Genomic DNA, 22,738 nt, shown 5'->3' on the forward strand with positions numbered 1-22,738 from the left:
TCATTTCAGTATCTTTAGTTCTTTCAACTTGGGCTGCACATAGTCCCCAGAATACACTCTTCCTGTTGACAGATGTAGATGGTAAAGCCCTGGCGGCCAGCTTTCTAGAAACTGAGTTGTGTGGGGTGAGGGCCTCAGCATTCCATTTGAACAATTCTCCTGTGCTTGTTAGGGAGCTCCCATCCTCACCTGCACCTGGTGTCTCCCAATCTGGAAACCCTGAATTTTGTTTTCTCTGGAGAATAAACCTCCAATCCTCTGTTTGGGGAAGGAATCAACAGTCCTCCAAGTCGTTCAGCAGTCCTGGGTGAGGGAAGGAACCTGGGGGCTGTCAACAAATCCTCCCTATATTAATAGCTGCTTAACCCTATTTCTGAAGACTCCAGCTACCACAAATTCCTGAGCCTTTTCAAGATTCTGTGGTGAAAATAAAGTCGGTTCTCAGCTGTTTTCTTTGACAGCTTAGTATTCTGTTTTCCTGAGCCTGTTGAGAGGTTTGCCACTCATTCATTTATGTTCTCCTCTCTTGCTCTCCAGGTTTCATGAGTCCACAGAAAATACACACACACACACAAACACACACACACACACAATACTTTTAGCTAGGTTCTGGAAGAGAGCAAAAAATAAAATATATATGCTCAATATAACATCTTTACTTGTAAATCCCCACTTTAGCCCTCACTCCCTTTTTATTCTTTAATTTAAAAATATCACAGAAGAGTGCATAAAATATAAGTATAGTTTAGTGAGAAGTTATAAAGCAAAGGCTCATATGACCACTCCCTAGGCCAAGAAACAGAACATTCTGGCACTCAAGGAGCCTTGGTGAGCCCCACTCTCACCTCAAGCTCCATCGCCAACTGGGTAACCACCATCCTGACTTTTAAATGCTTTTCATTTGTTTTTCACTTTCCCTGCAGCAGTTATGCTACAACATAGAATGGAGCTTTGCCTGCTATTGGACTTCATTTGACAGGAGATACGCTGTTGTATTCTTACGTGTCTTGTGTCTTTCCTTGAACAGGACATTTGTGAGGTGTATCCATGTTGCATGTTCTTTGCAGCCTGGTATCCCGTTATGAATGCACAGTAGTTTTGCTTTTCCATCTTATTTTTGATGGACACGGGACTGTGTACAGTTTGGGTCTTGTCTTAATTCAGGCTACTATAACGAAATACCATAGACTGGATTGCTTCAACAAAAGGCATTTATTTCTCACAATTCTGGAGGCTGGGGAGTCCAAGATCAAGGTGCTACTCAGACTCCTTCAATCCATAACAGGTCTGTTACAAGTAATCATCGTGTGCACATATATACACATTACTCTAGCTATATATTAAGAGCAAAACTACCATGTAATAAGATATGTGAATCTCCAACTTACCTAAAAACTCCCAAGCAGTTTCCAAAGTAGGCCGCCTCGTTGCACAATTGAAGGGGGTTGCCATGACCCCATGTGTTCTATGCAAATGGCAACCTCTCAAATGTAAGGTGAATTGTCAACTTTTTTTTTTTTTTGAGATGGGATGAGGTCTGTTACCCGGGCTGGAGGGCCAATGGCATGGTGGTAGTTCACCACCATCTTGAATTCCTGGGCTCATAGAATTCTCCTACCTCAGCCTCCTACGAAGCTGGGACTACATGTGTGCACCACCGTGCCCAGCTAATTTTTTGTAGAGATAGGGTCTCGCCATCTTGTCAAGGCTTGTCTCTTAACTCCTGAGCTCAAGCAATCCTCCCAAAGTGCTAGGATTACAGGAGTAAGCCACCACGCCTGGCCTGAATTGGCAACTTTTTGGCTGTGTCGATTTGTTATCCCACAGGCAGTTTTTGAGAATTGTCCCCATTGTTTCATATTTTGCTACTCTTGGAATTTTCAGACTTTTTAATTTTGGTGAATCTGATGGGTATGTAATTGTGTTATCTTGTGGTTTTTAGTCACACTTCTGTGGTTACAAGGTTAAGCACATTTTCATGTGTTTCTTGGCCTTTTGAATGATTTTTCTCCCCCTTTTTAACATTATTTTGAGGTTATGTCTTAGTTTCTGTAATCTAAACTGTGTAGATAAGATCTTTTTAATACAGCGTATTACCCCAGTAAAGATCAGAGAAAAAAGTTTACTGTTTCTAGGCCTATGTTAAATTCTGAATAATGCCAGCTTAACATAGCATAGGTGAATTCTCTTTCCAAAGTTGACAGCACAACTCAAACTAACATTTTTATATCTACCTATAAAAATACAACCAACCTCATTTTTTAACCCATAGAAATCTGATTTCCTCATCAACTTTCTTCTTAATGTGTTTTCTAAAAAGTTTGCACAAACTTGCTATAATCAAATTGTCTCTCATACCGTTCATTCTTTTTGACTGCTCCATAACATTTGACCATTTATGTCTCCTCTCTTCTTTAAATAAACTCTTTTCTCTTAGTACCTATGATTTTTTCTCTTAGTTTTCTTCCTGATTCCCTGGAGAAACATTCTTTGTCTTTTTCCCTGGTTCTGCTCTCTGACAGCCAATCAATGTTGGTGTTTTCCAGTTCTCCATCTTTAGATCCTGTAATAGATAATATTTAGGGTATTTTCCTGGCCCACAGGCCAACTCTTAATCCCTCTTCCTGGGAATATCCTTCTCCTTCTCCCACATCCATAAGAATGAGCCTTTAACAGGTTATGTTGGTACTGCCTTCCTGGCCTTAGCAGATTGACCCAGGGTGGACAACTGACCAAAGATGGGCCAGTCAGATTCTTGCTCCCTAAACTTAGGAACTATGACCCAACATCTTGTTAAGCTCTTTGGGTGGAACTATGGCATGAGAAGCTGGGAGCCAGAGGTAGCCTCATTCTAGCAAATTAGGCTAAGAAGTGAAGGAAGCTGTCAGGGAGAGAGTAGAACAAAGCATACAAGAGTAGAAAAGCAGAGACAGGAGACAGTGAGAATCCCTGGCATGAAGTTTCAGTTGCCTGGCCTTTTAATGGCCCATGACATTCCCACCCTTGGCCTCCAAAGGACAGTCACAGCTCCATCCTCATTTCAAGTTTCCCATTGTGTTCAGGTTCACTCAACATGGGACTGCTACTTGCAAATTTAAGTCCCAACTGACCTCTTTTCTTCTACTCACTATGCCTGGATGATTTCACTCACATGAGAGCTTATTCCAGAGCCCTAACCTACTCAGTTAAAGGACACCATTGCTTTGTATTTCTTGAGAACAGAACTCAACAGCTCAAGAAAAATCCCAGTTAATGCACCTGGTTGGACCTTGCCTTATTTCATCCTCGGACTTGAGGCTTTTCTGCCATGGCTTTCTGACCAAGAAATCATCAGATCTGTCTTTCCTCTTTGGCCCTGCCATCTTCCCCCAGCTTGATAAGCTTAGTTTAGTGCCCCAAGCTGATTCCTCTGATCCGGAATTTTCTCTAAGCCTGGCTAGTTTGACTCAGCACCTGCCTCAGCAAGAACAGCCATGTTCTCAGCTATGGCCCTCACTGGCTGCTCACTCATATTGGCACCTGTCAGCACATGTTCTCAGAACCCAGTTCCTTAACACTTCTTAGGACAAAGCCCACTTCAGAAATAGCAGACTCATAGCAAAGCTGCCATTTCCCTCTATTACAATGACAGAAATGTTAATGAATTGATCATATCACCCTTTCTTGCTGATGCTGGACAGGACAACATCTCAGAATCTTTCAGCACCAACAAAGTATCAATCAGAGTTGAGTCCTGTTAGTGTGAGAGAATGATGACATTATTGGAAAGGAAGAGGCATTTAGAGAACTATTGGGGGAAATGTGTTGAATTCTACTTTTAGTACGTAGACTTGAGAAAGCACAATTTTCTTTTCTTTTCTTTTTTTTTTTTTTTTTTTTTTGAGAGAGGGTCTTGCTCTGCTGTCCACACTAGCATGCAGTGGCACAATCACGGCTCACTGCAGCCTTGACCTCCTGGGCTGAAGTGATCCTCCCACCTCAGACTCCTGAGTAGCTAGGACTACAAGTGTGTGCTACCATACTTGGCTAATTTTTTGTATTTTTTTGTACAGACAGTGTTTTGCCATGTTGCTCAGCCTGAACTACTTGGCACAAGCAATCCACCCACTTCGACCTCCTAAAGAATTGGGATTACAGGCATGAGCCACCATGCCCAGCTGAGAAGGAATAATTTTCAAATATATCAGTCTCATAGACAGCTGGAACACTGGGACTGAAAAGGAATGGGGCTGAGGGGTGGACACTTTCCTTCCCACATTGAGATCTTTCTGCAGACCAGGCTTGCTTCTTTCAGCTGTTGAAGATAGCTTCTTTCAGCTGGTCAATGGCCTCTGTGTCTCTGTAGGAACTATTTGCTCTTGTATAATGTAGTGGTTAAAAACTCAAATATTAGAGCCAGACTTCCTGGGTTTGAATGCCAACTCTAACATTTACCAAATGTAGGATTTCAGGTGATTTACTTAGCACCCCACCCACCTTGTACCTTGATTTCTTCATTTGCAAATTGGGATAGTAATTATCTGTGTCTCACTGGGTTATTGTGAGGATTCAATGAGTTCAATGACTTCATTAAGTAAAAGCTTAGAACAGTTCTCAGTAAATGTCAGTCACCATTATTATCTCACAAGGAGATTATAATATAAGCTTCTTGAAGACTCAAGTGGTGTTCTTCATCTTTTCTGGCACAGAGATGGTGCTGAATAATAATGAACAGCACAGGCTTTGCAGTCCCAGAGGTCAAATCTCAAATCAGTATTCTACTCAGTAGCTGGGTGAGAATAAGTGTCCTCCTTGTAAACCAAGATAATAGGCTGGGTGCGGTGGCTCACGCCTGTAATCCCAGCACTTTGGGAGGCTGAGGTGGGTGGATCACAAGGTCAGGAGTTCGAGACCAGCCTGGTCAACATGGTGAAACCCTGTCTGTACTAAAAATACAAAAAGTTAGCTGGGTGTGATGATGGGTGCCCGTAGTCCCACCTACTCAGGAGGCTGAGGTAGAAGAATCGCTTGAACCTGGGAGGTGGAGGTTGCAATGAGCCAAGCTCGAAGCCACTGCACTCCAACCTGGGCGACAGAGCTAGACTTTGTCAAAAAAAAAAAAAAAAAAAAAAAAAAACCTGAGATAATAGTACCTACTTCGTAAAATTGCTGTATTGAATGAGATAATGTATGTAAATCCCCAGGGACACAGCACACCTTCAAAAATGCAAACTCTTATTATCCGGGCTAGGTATAGTGTTGTGGGTGTGAAGCCAGACTGCTTGGTTTTGAATTCCTGTTCTTCTATACAGTTGCTCCGGGATTTTGGCAAGTTACCTAAGTTCCTTGGGCCTCAGTTTTTTTCTCTGTAAAGTGGAAATAATGGTAATAGGATTGTGGTGTGGCTCAAATAAGAAAATGCATATATTGGCCCAGAACTTGAGCCAGTGTCAGCTTCTTATGGTTTGCTTGATAAGTGGATGAAGTGTAGAGAAGGTGTTTTAAAATGCACTTGTTAAAGAACAGAATCAGTGAGCTCCACAACTGCAAAGACCCATCCTGAAGTCAGATTCTTATTGAGCTAAACCTTGAAAGCAAAGATAGCTCTGAAAGGCAGTAGCCAGGGAACTAAGCCCCTTCTCTCGGTAAGACGTGGGGACAGTTAGCACCTAGAACCATAGATCTTTGTGGATAGGTCATTGTGGGTTGTTTCCTCCTGAATAATTGAAACCCGGAGAGGTCAGGGGACCCCACTCTAGTTGTGGACTGAGCCAGGACCAAGATTCAGGTCAGTTTAGTGGTTTCGTCACTGCAGCACGATGCTTCCCCATTCCGCAGCCCCCACCTGTGAAAATGAAGCTTGTAGATGCTGCCTATCGCCTGTTCCCAGGCGCCAGGCAGCCGCGAACTTCCAACTCCCCCTGGGCTAAAGGATTCAGGCAAGAATGGTGTGGGAACCACTCTCGGTCTGTAGAGGGCGCTCTGAGCACAGGCCAGGGAGCTTGAGCCTATGACGCGCCACGGCTGCGTGGCCTCCAGAGCGAGTGAGGATGGCGGACTGATCGCTTTTCGTGGGGCATGGGGAAAAAGCCTTCGGCCCTGACGCCATGCAGCAGGTGAATGCGCTTATGTCCAACAGCAGGTATCACACTTTTTGGTCTCATGACTCTTTTATACTCTTGAAAAAGTTATTATTGAGGATCCCAAAGAGCTATTGCTTATATGGGTTATATCTATCTATATTTACCATATTAGAAATTAATAATGAGAAATGTTTAAAACATATACCCATTTAAAAATAGCAACAATAAAGAATTAAATATTAGCATAAATAGTATTTTTGCAAAAAAAAAAAAAAAAATTCCAAAACCCCCCCCCCAAAAATGCATTTTTTACAAAACCCTTTAATGTGTGGCTTAACAGAAAAGACCTAAGCCAGGTGCGGTGGCTCAGGCCTATAATCCCAGCACTTTGGGAGGCCGAGGCGGGTGGATCACGAGGTCAGGAATTCGAGACCAGCCTGACCAATATGGTGAAACCCCATCTCTACTAAAAATACGAAATTAGCCGGGCGTGGTGGCACGTGCCTGTAATCCCAGCTACTCAAGAGGCTGAGGCAGGAGCATTGCTTGAACCTGGGAGGCGAAGGTTGCAGTGAGCCGAGATTGCATCACTGCACTCCAGCCTGGGCTACAGAGCGAGACTCTGTCTCAAAAAAAAAAAAAGAAAGAAGGAAAGAAAAGACCTGAATTTTCCTTTTGCAGTGAGTCCCTATCGATTTCACAAGTCATGTAACCTCTGAAAAACTCCACTATGCACTCTGAGAGAATAAGAATAAAAAACAGTTAAATCTTGAGAATTCCCTGAAAGTATCTCAAGGACACCACCCAGGGACATACTTGAAGAACTGCTGTGTACAAGTACGTCTATCTAGGCTAGGCATGATGGCTCACACCTCTAATCCCAGCACTTTGGTAGACCTAGGCGGTAGGATTCCTTGAGCGCGGGAAGTTGAAGCTGCAGTGAGCCATGATCATAGCACTGCACTTCAGCCTGGGAGACAGAGTGAGACTCTGTCTTAGCAACAACAAAAAAACTATCAGTCAGGCATGGTGTCTTACCCCTGTAAACCCAGCACTTTGAGAGGCTGAGGCGGGCAGATCACTTGAGGTCAGGAGTTCAAGACCAGCCTGGTCAACATGGTGAAACCCTGTCTCTACTAAAAATATAAAAATTAACTGGGCTTGGTGGCAGGCCCCTGTAATCCCAGCTACCCGGGAGTATGAGGCAGGAGAACTGCTTGAACCTGGGAGGCAGAGGTTGCAGTAAGCCAAGATCGCACCACTGCACTCCAGCCTAGGCAACAGAGAAAGACTCTGTCTCAAAAGAAAACAAAAACAACAACAACAAAAAGAACTTTTATCTTAGTGTGATTTATAGAAGGGAGACTCCCCCCTCCCTTCTCACTGCCACCAGCCTGCTTCAGACTTGGATTACATCAGGCAGGCTTCAGCAAAAGTCTCAGAACTGGTTTCCTTGCCCCTGTCATCCCACCACCTCCAATTGTGAAGATACTATAATTTTTATAAAATATGACATGATTAAGTTACTATTCTCCCCAAAACCCTCAAATGATTCTTTAGTGCCTGGTCAATGAGGCTCGCATGCCTGAAGGTCAGGCTCCATGATCTGATTGTAGCCCAAACTTCCAGGCTTCCTTCACACTCAGCCCCATAGGTGGGCCTCATGGGCCTGATGGGTTTGGTTCCACTTGTCCCTTCACTCGTAACACCCTCTGTCCCATCTCCTCCCATTCTCCTTTTGCTTTCAGACTCATGCCCCTTGCTGGAGATTTATTTCATTTCATTTTATTTTATTTTATTTTATTTTATTTTTTTGCCAGAGTCTTGCTCTTTTGCCCAGGCTGGAGTGCAGTGGCATGATCTTAACTCACTGCAACCTCCACCCCCCAGGTACAAGCAATTCTTCTGCCTCAGCCTCCCGCATAGCTAGGATTACGGGTGTGCACCACCACACCTGGCTAATTTTTGTATCTTTAGTAGAGACGGGGTTTAACCATGTTGGCCAGGCTGTTCTCGAACTCCTGACCTCAGATGATCCACCCACCTCAGCCTGCCAAAGTGCTGGGATTACAGGCATGAGCGATCGCGCCCAGCCTGGGGATCTTTTACAATCTTCTCAAACAGTTTGCATTCCTACACAAAGCCTGGTATTCTGATGTGGTGCTTTTCATCCAGCTGTTGCCAGATAGGTCCCCAAAAATGTTGCTTTGTCAGTTTCTTATTGCCACCGTAACAAAATGCCACAAACTTAATGGCTTTACATCACAAATTCATCTTATCGTTCTGGAGGTCAGAAGATGGACGTGGTTCTTGGGGGCTACAGTCAAGGTGTTGGCAGAGCTATATTTCGTATGGAAGCTCTAGGGGAGAATCAATTTCCTTATTTTTTCCAGCTTCTAGAGTCCTCCTGCATTTCTTAGCATGTGGCCCCTTCTTCCATATGCAAAGTGCATCACTCCAACCTCTGCTTCCTTTCCATCCTCACCTCTCTCTCTTTCTCTGACTCGACTGCCTTCCTCTTATAAGGACCCCTGTGATTACACTGGACCCACTTTACTAATCCAGGATAATCCCATCTCAAGGTCCTCAACTTAATTACATCTTCAAAGTCCATTTGCTATGTATTATAACATATCAGAGGCTCCAGGAATTAGGATGTGGAACTGGGTGGGGGACAGAGTGGAGGGATATTGTTCAGTCTAACACAGTCATTAATGCCAAAAGATGAAAGTCAAAATCCACTCGCCATGAGCCATACAAGTTTAGCAGTCAGACAGATGTCCCTACATGGAGATAATATTCATCCAATTACTTTGAAGATTAAATGAGATAATCTGCTTGAAACATGATGACAGCTGCACAGTGATCACTTGCCAAGTGCCTGTGACTATTATTATTAGTCTTTATTATGGCATTTGCCACCAGGTGACTTAGAGTCCTCTTCACAGCATCCATCATACTTCATAACTAGATATTTGTTTTGGGTGATTGTTTAGTACGTGATGATTTTTTAATTGATTCTGAATTATGTAAACATTACCTTAATACATTCATGGCTAAAAAAATGAAGAACACGGCTGGGTGTGGTGGTTCACACCTGTAATCCCAGCATTTTGGGAGGCCAAGGCGGGCGGATCACGAGGTCAGGAGATCGAGACCATCCTGGCTAACACGGTGAAACCCCGTTTCTTCTAAAACTACAAAAAAATTAGCCAGGCGTGGCAGTGTGAGCCTGTAGTCCCAGCTACTCGGGAGGCTGAGGCAGGAGAATGGCATGAGCCAGGGAGGCAGAGCTTGCAGTGAGCTGAGATCAGGTCACTGCACTCTAACCTGGGCGACAGAGTGAGACTGCATCTCAAAAAAAAAAAAAAAAAAAGACGACGACAAACTCCTGTCCTCAAGACTAAGGCCATGTGGATGAAATAAATATGCTTTTATTAGGAACCAAGATAAAACTCTTCGTAAAGGACACAGAAGAAAGGTTTCTATATCTTAAAAAGGATGCTGTTAAAAAAAAAATTCTTCTTACAAAAAAATTAGTTTGTTTAACCTATTTCTCTCCTATTAGATAATGAACTCAATATGGGCAAGGACTGTTTTACATACCATCAAATTCCCAGAACCTAGTCCAATAGCAAATACATACATAGTTAACACTCCATACATATTTGTGAAATTAATGAATTAAATCTAACTTAAGGCCAGGCAAGGTGGCTTACGCCTGTAATCCCAGCACTTTGGGAGGCCAAGGTGGGCGGATCATTTGAGGTCAGGAGCTCAAGGCCAGCCTGGCCAACATGGTGAAACCCCATCTCTACTAAAAATACAAAAATTAGCAAGGCATGGTGGCACATGCCTGTAGTCCCAGCTACTTGGGAGGCTGAGGCAGGAGAATCACTTGCACCTGGGAGATGGAGATTGTGATTGCAGTGAGCCAAGATCAAGCCACTGCACTCCAGCCTGGGCAACAGAGTGAGACTCTCTCTCAAAGAAAAAAAAAAAAAAAGTCTAATTTTAAAAATACCTCTATTTCCCCATTGCCCTCAGAATGAAGTCCAAGTTTATAACTTGGCATGAAAAACAAGTTTTTGCAAAATCCAGTCCCAACTTGCTTCAAATTTCACTTTCCACCACTCCTAACCAGTCTCATACCCTACCCTCCAGCTGTGCTGAACCAACCCTTCTCTCTCAGGCCTCCGGGCCTTTTCTTATGCCAGTGCAGCTTTCTATGCCTGGAATGTCCTCTCCTCATGCTCAGTGACAGAAACACACACACACACACACACACACACACACACACACTACCTGTTTCTTGCCACCTGGATAATTTCCACTCCCCTCTCCTAACCCATACTTCATGCTAGGTAGCTTCCCCCTACCACACTGCCCTGGTATTCTGGATAAAGGGACCTACCAGATCTTCTATAGCACCTGGAGCTTCTACCCACCCTTGCCTGAAGCCCACCATATTATAATAGCCTGTCCATCTGACAAGTCCTTCCCACCCCCAACAGCCTATAAGATCTTTAAGAGCAGAGACTGGGTCTTACTTCCTACTATATCCCAAGAGCCTGGCAGGTGAGTGGACAGAGCAGGTACTCAGTTACTGTTAGCTGAATGCCTGTCTCTGCCTCTATCGTGCAGAGACTTATTTATCTTCATATCCTCAGACTCTAGCAGGGTGCCTGGCAGGAAATTAGTGGGCACTCAACAAATGTTTGCCGAGTGGACTAGTCTTCCACAAGATGCCTTGCCTACATTAACAATAAATCACAGATTGTGTGCTGGTCACTATGTGCCAGTCACCATTGGTAAGCTCTAGTAGGGATTAAAAACAAGACAAAACAGCTGGGCGCGGTGGCTCATGCCTGTAATCCCAACACTTTGGGAGGCCAAGGTGGACAGATCATGAGGTTAACAGATCGAGACCATCCTGGCCAATATGGTGAAACCCTGTCTCTATTAAAAATACAAAAATTAGCTGGGCGTGGTGGTGGCCACCTGTAATCTCAGCTACTCGGGAGGCTGAAGCAGGAGAATCTTTGGAACCCGGGAGGCGGAGGTTGGCAGTGAGCCGAGATCGCACCACTGCACTCCCGCCTGGCAACAGAGCTAGACTCCATCTCAAAAAAAAAAAAAAAAAAAAAAAACTAAAAAACCCCACTGTCCTTCCCTCTAGTGCTTACAGGAGCACACAATGAGCAGTACTCAACGTAAGTGTTTATTGATGGCTTTCACAAATGCTTCTCCTTTTTTTGAGACAGGGCCTATGCTCTGATGTCCAGGCTGAAGTGCAGTGGTGCGAAATCGGCTCACTGTGACCTCCAACTCTGGGGCTCAAATCGTCCTCCCATCTCAGCCTCCCAAGCAGTTGGGACTACAGGTGCATGCCACCACACCTGGCTATTTTTTGTAGAGACAGCATTTCACCATGTTCCCCAGGCTGCTCTGAAACTCCTGGGCTCAAGTGATCCTTCTGCCTTGGTTCCTCAAAAGTGCTGGGATTATAGGCATGAGCCACTGCACCCAGCCCACAAATGTTTCTCAATGGATTCCATGGGTTACTCTTCTTGCGAAGAAGTCTGTCACAGCAAGAGAGAGGCTAAAGTCTAATCCTAAAGCAACCACTTTTCCCCCTTTTCTGTCAGGTCTTAAATAGTTCCAACTCTCTCCCATCTGCAATTCACCTGACCACACCCTTGCATAGATAACAACAGCCTCCTGTAGAGCCCTCTCAGCAAACTAACCAACTATAATGCCCAGCGTCATCCCTTCCGCTTTTCCATTTTATTGGCACTTTCCCCGGGCTCTCAGAGGGCATCCCTTGCCCCAGTCCACTCCTGTCTCACTTGGCAATCCCCAGAGGCCCAGAGCAACGGTCCTATCTTGCGAAACAGAGCAAGGTCACGGCTCCAGTGGCAGAAGAAAGGACGGTTAGTGGCAGGAAATAGGTGTGAACAGAACAGTCACCAGGGCACCCAGACACCCCCAGTGAAATGGCAGGTGCAGGTTTATTTCCCTTATTATGAAGAGAGGGGGGAAAAAAGGTGTCAGTCTCTTATTAGGAAGAGTAATTACATGCTTTATAACTGTATACCTAATTAGTTTCTTTCTAACCATCCTCATCATGAACAAACACATTAAATAATTGGAGAGAAGAGGAGATAAGAAAGAGAATTAACATTTGAGAAGAGACTACCATGTGTCAGACAAGCACTGTGCTGGGCATCTTTCTGTAAGTTAGTTCTCTAACCTTCACCAAAACAAACATGCAAACCAAAGACGATTCAGTAGTTGATATTTTATCAGCTACATCTCCCAGGGCCTCAGAAAGTTTTAAGTCATTACAGAGCTGGCAGGCTGCATTGCCACTATTTGAACCCAGTTCCTACAAAACCCATGGTTGTTTGTTGTTGTTGTTTGTTTCTTGAGATGGAGCTTCGCTCTTGTTTCCCAGGCTGGAGTACAATGACGCGATCTCGGCTCACTGCAACCTCCACTTCCCAGATTCAAGCGATTCTCCTGCCTCAGCCTCCCCGAGTAGCTGGGATTACAGGCATGTGCCACCACACCTGGCTAATTTTGTATTTTTAGTAGAAACAGGGTTTCTCCATGTTGGTCAGGCTGATCTCAAACTCCTGACCTCAGGTGACCCACCTGCCTCGGCCTCCCAAAGTGCTGGGATTACAGCCATGAACAACCATGCCCAGCCAAAACCCATGGTTTTTATACTAGAGTTTTCCATTCTTGAGCAGTTGCTATATGACAGGTGCTTGCAAATGATATTCCACAGATTGTTCCCCACTGCCTATGGGAAATGATTTCATACAACCTTTGTTGTTGTTGTTGTTGTTGTTGTTGTTGTTGTTGAGGCAGTCTGGAGGGCTATGGTGCAATCTCTGCTCACTGCAAACTCCATCTTCCCAGTTTAAGTGATTCTCCTGCCTCAGGCTCCTGAGTAGGTGGGACTACAGGTGCAGGCCACCATACCTCGCTAATTTTTGCATTTTTAGTAGAGATGGAGTTTCACCATGTTGGCCAGGCTGGTCTCAAATGCCTGACCTCAGGCGATCTGCCCAACTCGGCCTCCCACAGTGCTGGGATTACAGGTGTAAGCCACTGCACCTGGCCCATACAACCATTTTATAGGTGAGGAAACCGAGGCTCAGAAAGGTTAGTATCTTGTCCAAGTCTATATTTACAAATCTGAAGATTTCACATCGAATTTTTGAAAAAAATTACAAGATAAGAAAAATAGCTCTAGCTATGTTAAGCTATAAACAATGACAGGGTATTGCATGTTTGTAAAATTGGTGGAAAGACCGGAGGAGTGGGTTCTAGGCTGGGCCCCTAGGGATGGCACCAGAACAACATCTAGAGCAGCTGGCCAAGCTGGTATCCCAGCTGCTGACTCCAGGCTCCTTCCACCTTAACCACGATCCAGGATCAGGCAGATGCCATTGTCAGTGCTGGTTCTGCATTAGCCAGACCTACACTAACAACACAGGTGACCTGGGTGACCCCACCTTTATTCCCATTTAACTCGACTCTAACTTTGACTCTTCTGAAAATACATCTGAATGATGGGTTCTAATCATAGCCAGAAACAGTAAAGGAGGCTGAGAAAGGTGGATTTTACCTTTCTAGCCTCTACAGTTCAGGAAGGCACCAGGAAGAAGGAGGGAGAGATGCTAAGCAAGTCATTCTACTATATCTGTCATAGTCTACATTCCCACGGGGCATCCATCTGTTGGAGCTGAGAAGCCCTGGATCAAGTCTTCCTACTCTCATTAGCACTTTGTATGTTGTTAATCTGTTGCTTCTGTCTGCCAGACAATATCCCATTGTGTGAAGGTACCACTTTTTACCTATCCACTCCGCCAGTGATGTAAACCCAAACTGCTCTTTGGGCCTCCTAGGAATTTGCCTAAAACATATGCTTGGACTCTATGGAATTTTGAGGTTGCATCACCTGACTTAAGTTGCATCCACTGTAGAATGGAGATAATAACAGTAATAGGCAACATGTATGAAGCAGTTACCATAATTCAGGCTCTCTTTTAAATGCTGTCCATATACTACTTCATGTAACACACTCCTCGTGGAATTATCATGATGATTAAATTAAGTAAAGTAGTTCCATAATGGTGGCTGCCTGATCCCGGATTGTGGTTAAGGTCATAGGAGTCTGGAGTCAGCAGCTGGAATACCATTTTGGCCAGCTGATCTGGGTGTTGTTCTGGTACCATTTGTAGGGACCCAGCCTAGAGCCCACTCCTCCAGCCTTTCCTTCAATTTTTTATAAACATGCAATATCCTGTCATCTTTTATAGCTTATATAGCTAGTATTTTTATTTTTATTTTTAAATTTTTTGTTTTATTTTTGTTTTTTTGAGATGGAGTCTTGCTCTGTCGCCCAGGCTGGAGTGCAATGGCATGATCTCAACTCACTGCAACCTCCACCTCCTGGTTCAAGCAATTCTCGTGCCTCAGTCTCCCGAGTAGCTGGGATTACAGGCCTGTGCCACCTCACCTGGCTGATTTTTGCATTTTTAGTAAAGACAGGGTTACACCATGTTGGCCAGACTGGTTTTGAATTCCTAGCCTCAAGTCAACCACCCTCCCATCCACACCTCGGCCTCCCAAAGTGTCGGGATTACAGGCGTGAGCCACCACACCCAATCTAGAGCTGTTTTTCTTATCTTGTAATTGTTTTCAAACTTTCAATGTGAAATCTTCTGATTCATAAATAACGGACTTGGGCATCGTGGTGGTCAATAAGTAACAGTTATTATCATCAAGGAGCAGATCAAGAGCTAGACACCAAAGCCTGGTCTGGACAGACAACATTCCTGACAACATTCGTGGTCTGACAGCCTGGAATGTTCCCCCAGGCAAAGTGCCTTGGTTTGCCTCTGTGCGCTCACCCTATGACCTGTGCAATTTTGATTCTAGCCCTTAAAACAAAGATAGCACTGATTCGCTTGTCTTTCTAACATCCCACAAGGTTAGGATGCCTTTGAGGCTGGGGTGGGTCTCATTATTTTCTGTATTATAATCCCAGCACCTGGCACAGTGACTGGCACATGTCAATCAAATATTCAATCTATGCTTGTTGGATGAAGGTAGACGTGGTTAAGGGTGTTTATGACTAGGCCTGAACCTTCTAAGAGAAAGACCTTGGCAGATATAAATTCCACTGGAGTTACAAAGAATATAGACACATTGGCCTCTGAAGGTCAAAAAAGGATTTTTTTTTTTTTTTTTTTTTTTCCGAGACAGAGTCTTGCTCTGTCTCCCAGGCTGGAGTGCAATGGTGCCATCTTGGCTCACTGCAACCTCCGCCTCCCTGGTTCAAGGGATTCTCCTGTCTCAGCTTCCGGAGTAGCTGAGATTACAGGCATGCACCACCACACCCGACTAATTTTGTATTTTTAGTAGAAACGGAGTTTCACCATGTTGGCCAGGCTGGTCTTAAACTCCTGACCTCAGGCAATCCACCCACCTCAGCCTCCCAAAGTGCTGGGATTACAGGTGTGAGCCACCATGCCCTGCAAAAAGGATATTTTTTAATATGCCAGGGAATGTCATTCCCTTAGGGGAAGAACCATTGGGAGAAACCAAAACCCAGGGCTGTTTCCTACATGCCTGGCAGAAGCCTTATTTGGGGATTGAGGGTGCAACAGAGGGAGCACTTTTCACAATGTTGAAGCAAACCTACTGTTCTCAAAAATGAGTTTTTCTAAAGGGCTTATTCACAGATCAACTGGCTACTTTATTTATTTATTTATTTAAGATGGAGTCTCACTTTGTTTCCCAGGCTGGAATGCAGTGGCACCATCTCGGCTCACTGCAACCTCCTCCTCCTGGGTTCGAGCGATTCTTCTGCTTCAGCCTCCCTAGTAACTGGGACTACAGGCATGCACCATCATGCCTGGCAGATTTTTGTATTTTTAGTGGAGATGGGATTTCACCATGTGCTGGGTTGGTTGGTCTCAAACTCCTGACCTCAAGTGATCTGCCCACCTCAGCCTCTCAAAGTGCTGGGATTACAGGCGTGAGCCACTGCACCTGGCAGAAACTGGCTACTTTATATGCTTCAGATCAGCATGCCACAAGACCTTCAGTCACATTGCCAGGGACGGATGGGTTCAAGATTAATTACATGATTCTATCCAACCAGGATTTATCATGCCCACCTTGTGGAAGAGTCAATTAACCCCTCTTGAACTTCTGCTGCCTGTGAGGCACTCGTGGACAGTTCCATCTACGGTGGTAGGCTTAATCTTTCTTAGCCAACCTGTGGGTGCATGCTGTTGCTACCCACTTTTTCAGATGAGGCAACTGAGGCTGGAAGAGCCTGGGAAATTAGCCCTAGGCCTCTCCCCTGAGTGGCAGAGAAACCAGGCTTTGAACCTAGGGCTGTCTGACTGCAGGGCAGTGTGCAAATCACAGCAGAAGCTAGCACCTTGACTTTGTCTTTTAATAACACCTCTCACAATTGTAATTCATCAATTGTATCGTCATGAGTTTATTGTCTGCCCTCCTGGCCACACTGTCTGCTCTAGAAGGGCCATTGCAATGCCTGTGTTGTTCACAACTGTGTCCTCAGCACCAGCAAATAATGAGCCTGGCACAAAATGGAAACCTGCTTTTATTCATTAAAATAATTTTTAAATGAATGAATGAAATTAACAAACAAAAATGACATAGATAGCCTGCTCTCTAGCATGTGATGATGGTCACATTCTCAGCTCCTTGCTAACTCTCACCTGGATTGTTAAAATGATTTCCTTATTGTCTCCACATTTCTGCTAATTTTACCCTCCTGCATAAGGGGATAAGCTTGATCTTTCTTTCTTTTTTCATTAAACTCCACTGGAAGGCTTGATCTTTCTTAAAAAGCACATTTGAGCCGGGCATGGTGATTCAGCACTTTGGGAGGCCAAAGTGGGAGGATCCCTTGAGCCCAGGAGTTCAAGACCAGTCTGGGCAACATAGCAAGACTCCATCTCTACAAACAACAACAAAAAATAGTTGGACACACTGACACATACTTGTGCTCCCAGCTAGTCAGGAGGCTGAGGTGAGAGGATCACTTGAGCCCAGGAGGTCAATGCTGCAGTGAGCCATCATGATGCCACTGCACTCCAGCCTGTGGGTGACAGAGTGAGACCCTGTCTCAACAGAAGAAGAAAGAAAAAGAAAAAGAAAGCACACTCATAGCACATTGCAGGCCTCCTGAAAGTTGTTACCAGTGCCCCATTCCCTGCAGGACAGAGTCTGAGCTGCTGGGAAGGACTCTAAGGCCATATGCTTCCCATCTGCCTCTGGAACCTTGGTTGGCTGCTCTGCGACCCAGGCCTTGTCCCCAGCAACCTCAAGCACTTTATAACACCAGCTTTTCTGAGCTAGCTCACTGTTTCCCAACCTTGCTTTCTTTACCGGAAATCTCCTCCCCACCTCCTATCAAACCCCAACCCCATGCCTTGCTTTGTGTGCCTGATAAGACATTAGCTTACTCTTTTTTCCCAGATGTGGCAAAATTCACAAAACATGGCATGGGTGCAGTGGCTCACACCTGTAATGCCAGCTCAGGAGTTTGAGACCAGCCTGGGCAACATGGCAAAATTCTGTCTCTACCAAAAATGCAAAAAAATATAGCTGGGTGTGGTGGCATGTGCCTGTCGTTCCAGCTACTCCGGAGGCTGAGGTGGGAGGATCACTCGAACCCAGGAGGCAGAGGTTGCAGTAAGCCGTGATCTCACCACTGCACTCCAGCCTGTGTGACAGAGTGGGACCTTGTCTCAAATTTAAAAATAGACAAATAAATAAATAAATCGAAAAGACCCAAGACTTCTTGGAAGAGGTAGCAATCAAACTGGTCATTGAAAGTCATGTGGGCATCATTCAAAGAGTGGATGTGAGGAGGCACAGAGCGGACCAAGAAAGCACATTAGAGGCCCAGAGAATGAGGCTTGAGTAAACCCTGTGAGAGAAGGAGTATTGAGCAGATTCTAGAAGGGTGTGGCTGAAGTAGAGGACATATGGACACAGTTGGAGATAGGCCTGGTAAAGTAGATTGGGACCAAGTGTGTAATGAATCTGTAGTCAGTGAGAAACTACGAAATATGAAAATTGTGGCTGGGCACGGTGGCTCACACCTGTAATTCTTTCATTCTGGGAGGCCAAGGCAAGAGGATTGCTTAAGGCCAGGAGTTTGAGACCAGTCTGGGCAACATAATGAGACCCTGTCTCTCCAAGGAATTAAAAACTTTTTAGCTGGGCATGGTGGCACACACCTGTAGTCCTAGCTACTTGGGAGACTGAAGTGGGAGGATTGGGTAAGCCCAGGAGTTTGAGGCTTCAGTGAGCTATGATCACACCACTGCACTCTAGCCTGGGACAGAGCAAGATCTTGTCTCTACAAATAAATAAATATGATCTGAAAATTGAGTATGAAATACTCAGAATACTAAGATCATGGTTTAGGAAGATAACTGTAGTGGCCACAGGAGGATGGATTTAAATGGAGAGAGACTAAGTACCAGGTTTGCACACTCAGATGCCTACAGAGGGCAGGCAAGGAACAAAGATGCAATAGGTACCTGGCCCATGGAACCACACATACCTTCTCATCAGTGGGCAGCCGCTGCTCAATTCCAGCCAATGCTGCCATGTAGATTATGGGTTCAGTGTTACCAGATTTTTCTATTTTTCAGGATAAGCCAAACAATACAGATTTTCATAAGATGCTAACTTTTTAAAAATTTTTATTTTTAATTTAATTTAATTTTAATTTTTAAACATTTTTTTTTTTCTTGGGAGACAGGGTCTTGCCCTGTCATCCAGGCTGGAGTACAGTGGTGCGATCACAGCTCATTGCAGCCTCGAACTCCCTGGTTCAAAAGATCCTCCCACCTCAACCTCCCAAGTAGCTGGGACTACAAGCACGTGCCACCACACCTGGCTAATTTTTGTATTTTCAGTAGAGGTGGGGTTTCACCATGTTTCCCAGGCTGGTCTCAAACTCCTGGGCTCAAGCTGTCTGCCCGCCTCGGCCTCCCAAAGTGTTGGAATTACAGGCATGAGCCACTGTGCCTGGCCCAGGACTCTAACTTTTAAATATGAGCTTGTGAGTTAAAACAACTCTCAGACCACCTGTGTGGAGTCTCTGAGAAAAGAGTAAACTATTCTAATAGTCCAGGGAGAAGTGATCAAGTCCTTATCTAGGGCAGTGGCAATGGGAACCAACCATGAGTTCAAACAGATAGCTCAAACCTGGTAGAAGTAGGATCCACTGAATTTGATGACTAACTGGCTGTAGAAAATGAAAAGGAAATGTTGAGAAAGACTCTGATGTTTCCAGTCTGTATGCCTTAGAGGAAGCTGATGCCCCAGGCAGCTTCATAAAATGGAACAAGAATAGATGCTGAATCAGAGAGAACTGGCTCAAACAGCTCTACCACTTACTAGCTATGTGACCTTGGACGTGTTACCTAACGTCTCTGAGCCTCAGCTTCTTCCTCCATTATATGAGGTTAATCTGAATGCATCCCTCTTGAGTAATTTATACAGATTAAATGGGATCATGCAAGTAGTGTGCTTAGCACAGAGTGTGGCAGGTAGTAACAGCTCAGTTTGTTGTTGAAATTTATTGGCAACATCCCTTTATTCAATGTTCAGCAAGAGCCTCCAGTGTTTTCTTTTTTTTGTTTTGTTTTGTTTTTTTGTTTGTTTGTTTGAGATGGAGTCCCACTCTGTCACCCAGGCTACAGTGCAGTGGCACAATCTTGGCTCACTGCAACCTCTGCCCCCAGGTTCAAGTGACTCTCATGGCCCAGCCTCCTGAGTAGCTGGGATTATAGACGCAAGCCACCGTGCCAGCCTCTTTTTTTTTTCTTTTTTGGGAAAAACTCTCACTCCATCACCCAGGCTGGAGTGCAGTGGCATAATCTCGGCTCACTGCAACCTCTGCCTCCAGGTTCAAGTGATTCTCCCACCTCAGCCTCCAGAGTAGCTGGGACTACAGGCACACACCACCACACCTGGCTGTATATTTTGGTATTTTTGGTAGAGACAGGGTTTCGCCATGTTGCCCAGGCTGGTCTCGAACTCCTAACCTCAAGTGATCTGCCCACCTCAGCCTCCCAAAATGCTGGTATTACAGGCGTGAGCCATTGTGCCCAGTTTAGGTCATGTCATTTTGGGGTTGAATTTTCTGACATGTGTCACCAAAAGATTCGTAAATGATTTGATTACAACTGCTATTACCGTGACTTTTCCACTTTGATTCCAAATGATGTCATAGGCTTTGTAGAGTTTAAAGCTGGTAGCCCCTGGAAAGGCTATCTCTAGTGGTGGTCCCTTGAAGACGAGGTCCGGTTCTTGGATACCTCTGAGAGGATGAGCAGAATATGTATTTGTGAAAGGTCCAAGGTACTCTGTGAAGGTGAAGTGAACCTGTCAAAGCTCAGCACACCTTATGTCAGTTCAGCGTACTTTCAGCCCCACTTTGCTTGTTAAGAGAATGACTGTATCAAGGAACCAATGATGTGAACTGGGTTAGTTCACTTATTAAAAACATGTTTTTATGTTTACATTAACTGCCTTCCTCACTAAAGTGTCCGCTTTGCATGGACTTTCTCTCATCTTTACAGACTTTGCAGACAGAGACAGTCTTAGAGATCATCTAGGCCAAAGTTATCCAGCATATAGTAAAGGGGTCACTCTCTTCAGAGTTGAGAAGTGGAGCCAGGCACCATAGCTCACACCTGTAATCCTAGCACTTTGGGAGGCCGAGGCAGAAGGATTGCTTGAGAACAGGAGTTTGAGACCAGCCTGTGCAACATAGTGAGAACCCATCTCCGTTTTGTTCGTTCGTTTGTTTTTGAGACACAGTTTCACTCTGTTGCCCAAGCTGGAGTGCAGTGGCGTGATCTTGGCACACGGCAACCTCCGCCTCCCAGGTTCAAGTGATTTTCCTGCCTCAGCCTCCCAAGTAGCTGGGATTACAGGCTTCCACCACCATGCCCAACTAATTTGTGTATTTTTAGTAGAGACGGGGCTTCACCATTTTAGGCAGGCTGGTCTTGAACTCCTGACCTCAGGTAATCTGCCCGCCTCGGCCTCCCAAATTACTGGGATTACAGGCATGAGCCACTGTGCCCGGCCCCATATCTATTTTTAAAAAAAGAAAAAGAAAAAGAACTTGGAAGCAGGAGGAAGGAGTGGGGGTGGAAATTGCAATGCAGATTCCTGGGCCTTACCTTGACCTACTGGATCAGAATCTCAGGGATGGGCCTAGGAATAGTAGTAGCTTCGTGGGGTTGGGTAAGTCAGTTGATCTCTTTAAACCTGAGTTACTACATCTATAAAATGGCGGTAATAATTCCTGCTTCTTAAGTTTGTTGGGAAGATCAAAGGTAATGATGTAAGTAAAGTGTCCAACCAAGCCTGTTATAAAAATGGCTTCTGAATTAAAGTATATAATCCAGGCTGTACCTTGACTTCAGGGGGAACCCTGCCCGGGGAGTGTACACCACCACTTTTACTGCCATCTGAGGTATCAGTGGGGTGTACAGTAGTTTACATGTGATAATGACGGCAACACATGTGTTGAATGTTTATGTGATAGGTACTTAGCTCTAGCACTTAACTAACATTGACTTATTAAATTCTCATAATAATCCTATGAGGTAGATGTTTTTTAAAAGGCCTGTTTTATAGATAAAAAACTGAGGTACAGAGCAGTTAAGTAACATGTCCAAAGTTATAGCTTCCAAGTATCAGAGCTAGGACTCTAACCTAAGCAGTCTGGCTCCAGGAAAGCTAAAGAATTTGTAACAGTAAGCTTTACCAAGGCCTGCTTGCCCTAAAATAAAAGGGTAGGGTCCCCAAGTCCCACAGTGTCCTCCTTTCTTTCTTTCTTTTTTTTTTTTTTTTGAGACAGAGTCTTGCTCTGTTACCCAGGTAGGTGAGCAGTGGTGCCATCTCAGCTTACTGCAATCTCCGCCTCCTGGGTTCAAGCAATTCTCCTGGCTCACCCTCCCCAGTAGCAGGGATTACAGGCATGCGCCGCCATGCCTGGCTAATTTTTGTATTTTTAGTAGAGACGGAGTTTCACCATGTTGCCTAGGCTGGTCTCAAACTCCTGACTTCAAGTGATCTGCCCACCTCAGCCTCCCAAAGTGCTGGGATTACAGGCATGAGCCACCACGCCCAGCCGTGTCCTCCTTTCTTGATAAACATGTGCTAGCTTGTCTCAGAGACACAGCTGAAGGATGATACCGGGGATGAATTGCAGATCCCGACAGAATGAGTTCTCAAACTCTCACTGGAGCATGTTGGGATCAAACAAAGGGAAGCACCAGGAAGCACTGGGCCTGGGGCAGGAGGATTCTTTCTGGGGAAAGCAGTCCAGATAGGGACCTGGAGGCTCCCCCAGAGCATGGTTAGTTTATTTCAGTTTGCCTGAGCTGACTTCAGTTTTACACAGTTCATTTTCCTCTGCTTAGAATTCTCCCTTGGCTTCTCTATCCTTATAGTCCAGTCCTTCAAGTCCAATCCTTAACATCCTCAGAGAGGTCCTCTCTGATTATTCCAAAGTAAATGTCCTGTGCCATCCTCCACTCTTGAGTCTTCTCTGTACTAGCCAATTCTTTATTTCCTATCAG

The 22,738-nt window shown here is 44.9% G+C and overlaps 1 long non-coding RNA gene across 1 annotated transcript in view; it reads left to right on the forward strand.

Moving 5' to 3' along the window:
- Positions 1-6,016: 6,016 nt before the first annotated feature.
- LOC141407861 (uncharacterized) overlaps positions 6,017-22,738 on the forward strand; it is a 39,616-nt gene continuing 22,894 nt past the window's right edge. Inside the window, exon 1 of the long non-coding RNA XR_012418938.1 lies at positions 6,017-6,121. This is a non-coding gene — a long non-coding RNA (uncharacterized lncRNA). The remainder of the gene's footprint in view (positions 6,122-22,738) is intronic.

Source organism: Macaca fascicularis, chromosome 1 (assembly GCF_037993035.2).
Source record: "Macaca fascicularis isolate 582-1 chromosome 1, T2T-MFA8v1.1".
In the NCBI taxonomy this organism is placed as follows: Eukaryota; Metazoa; Chordata; class Mammalia; order Primates; family Cercopithecidae; genus Macaca; species Macaca fascicularis.